This window comes from Staurois parvus, unplaced genomic scaffold (genome assembly GCF_062004578.1).
Source record: "Staurois parvus isolate SC_StPar_1 unplaced genomic scaffold, SC_StPar_1.0 ptg000982l, whole genome shotgun sequence".
Lineage (NCBI taxonomy): Eukaryota > Metazoa > Chordata > Amphibia > Anura > Ranidae > Staurois > Staurois parvus.
Window position 1 is genome coordinate 9739 of NW_028318778.1, and position 2939 is coordinate 12677.

General features: G+C 54.9%; 1 long non-coding RNA gene across 1 annotated transcript; it reads left to right on the forward strand.

The window, feature by feature from the left end:
- The first annotated feature begins 847 nt into the window (after positions 1–847).
- On the forward strand, positions 848–1894 carry LOC149441455 (uncharacterized). The gene is made up of 2 exons (XR_016307370.1): positions 848–911; positions 1237–1894. It is a non-coding gene; the product is annotated as an uncharacterized LOC149441455 (long non-coding RNA).
- Positions 1895–2939: the final 1045 nt, after the last annotated feature.

Sequence of the window (2939 nt, forward strand, 5' to 3'; positions counted from 1 at the left end):
CCACATGTCACTGTCCCCCCCATGTCATGGCCCCCTCCACGTCACTGTCCCTCCTTTATGTCATTCCCCCCCCATGTCACTGCCCCCACATGTTACGGCCCCCTATGTCACTGACCCCCTCACATGTCACTGTCCTCCCCATGTCATGGACCCCCCCAATGTCACTGTCCTCCCCATGTCAGGCCCACTCCCCCATGTCACTGCCCCCCCAATTGCACTGTCCTCATCCCCCCATGTCAATTCCCCCCTATGTCACTGCCATCCTCAAGTTATGCCCCCCCATGTCACTGTCCCCCCCATGTCATGCCCCCCCCACGTCACTGTCCCCCCCACGTCACTGTCCCCCCCATGTCTGGCCCCCCACATGTCCCTAACCTCCCACATGTCACTGCCCGCCCAATGTCACTGTCCTCCCCATGTCAGCCCCCCCCCCATGTCACTCATCCCCCCATGTCAGTGCCCCCCCCCATGTCACTGTCCTCTTCCCATGTCACGCCCCCCAATGTCACTGTCCTCTCCATGTCAGTGCCCCCCGCTCATGTCACTGTTCTCCCCATGTCACTGCCCCCCCACGTCACAGTCCTCTCCATGTCACTGCCCCCCCACATGTCACAGTAGTTTTCCCCATGTCACTACCCACATGTCACTGCCACCCCCCCACGTCACAGTCCTCCCCATGTCACTGCCCCCCCCCAAATTTCACAGTCCTCCCCATGTCACTGCCCCCCAACTTGTGACTGCCCCCCCCCCCCACATGTCACTGCCCCCAACCATGTCACTGCCCCCAACCATGTCACTGCCCCCCCACATGTCACTGTCCTCCCATGTCACTGCCCCCCCCACATGTCACTGCCCCCCCACGTCACTGTCCTCCCATGTCACTGCCCCCCCGCATTTCACAGTCCTCCCATGTCATTGCCCCCCCCCCCATGTCACTGTCCTCTCTGATCCATTATGCTCCCCAATACACAGCTTCGATCCATTTTGCGGAACGTCGGCGGCTAGTGATCCATGGAATCAGCTTCAGCGGTGCAGCCTGTAAGGGGTTAACTGTGGCAGTTCTGTGCTAAATTTGGCGATCGGCTTCTTCTGTCTGAAACCGGAACATGTGCAGTTGCTTCAGGGGAGACATTTCTTCATGGGATACACATCTTGCCACTGCTTCTACAAGGACACCCCTTCCCCCACAGTGGCGGGGTACAGGGAGGGGTAGTTTGTAGGATAGCAGGCAGTCAGTGGTGGGGTACAGGGAGGGGTCGTTAGTAGGATAGCAGGCACTCAGTTGAGCGGTACTGGGAGGGGTAGTTAGTAGGATAGCAGGCACTCGGGGTACAGGGAGGGCTAGTTAGTAGGATAGCAGGCACACAGTGGCGCGGTACTGGGAGGGGTAGTTAGTAGGATAGGATGTTAGGATGCCCGGATGGAGAGGGGCTCACCTACAGGCACAGGACCCTGTAAGATAATTTGGGACTTTTCCTGTCCCCTGAGAGAGGCCCACCTGTACAGCAGGGAAGGAGCGGCCCAGCTAGAAGGCCTGGTAGCAGTCACCGGCAGCACAGGAGGGGACCAAGTGAAGAAGCCTGCACCCTGCCAGTAAGGGAAGAGGAGCCCTCTGGAGGGAAGCTGGATTTGTTCTCTTACCCAGGACTGTACACTCTGCAGTGGCAAGCATCGGATTCCCTGCCCAGTGATGCTCCCAGTACATGTGGATGAGGAGAGGAGTCCTCGGGGGCGGTCCTCGGGACGCTGGCTAGTTCTCCAGAAGAGACATTTTGCTGTATAAACTTGTACATCATTGCTAAGGAATTTGCCTTCTGTTGCTGTTCCCTCGGCCATCCTATACGCCCCTCACCCCATCCAAGTTCTAAACCCCCTAATAAAACTTCAAAACGAAGCTCAAAGACTGGTCACTGCCTCCTGATGCAAGTCCAAGTGGAAAATGTGTGATGCCTGGCTGTGCAGGACTATAGGGGGACCCAAAGCTATTGCAACTCCTAAGAGGGTAGTGCTACATTAGGTACAAGTCAGAATGTTGAAGCCCAATGCTGGGTATGAGCTGAAGAGAAGGACCTTTGTCCTATGTGTGGAAGCAGTGGTCTCTCTGCAATGGTCCAACACACAGGGCCCCTGCTGTGTCAGATACTGTATATGGCTCTGCAATCAGTGAAGCATGAGTGTCCTGCTGATTGGAGAGTACTGGTTCTGACTCAGCAGGGGGTGTGTCACACCCCAGGAGAGAGACCACTGCTTCCACACACAGAGCAAAGGTCCTTTTATAGGACTGCTACTCCACTCAGGCCGTGGCTGCTTTGAAAGGAAATGGAACTGTAAGATTTTGCACACTTGTTTCTATGAATGTACTTTCCATCTTTTTAAAATGAATGTTCAGAACAGTGTGTGCGTTTGGGGACCCACAACCACATGTCATATAGGGCCACAGCAGCTGTGTCCATGCAGCCACGTGTCCCAATAGACAAAAATGGGACGCTGGCATGGGGATGGATGCAACACCTGTGCACCCTCATGCCTGTAAAAGATGGGACATTGAGTCATTTACCTAAACCCCGGTCACATCGGGTGCGAGTTGCATGCCAGGCGACTTGCAAATCGTAGGCCAAGTCACAGCCTATTGTCTGCTATTAGAGCGGTCCTATCGGTGCGGTTCTGACTTGGTCAGAGACGTACCCATTTCTACAGTACTACATGCACTACTTTTGGTGCGATTTACATCTGTGTCAGACGTCTTGCAAATCGCAAAGAAATCAGCAGGTCACCCAACTTTGAAACCGTGCGACTTCACTGTAAGTCGCACAAATTCAAAATCTGCTTTTATGTGACGGGGGGGGGGGGGGGAGTAAGGCCCCTTTCCACTAATGCACTTTTTCTGTGCTAAAACGCATCTTTCCAGCGCAACAAAAGCACATGAAAATGATTCCCCT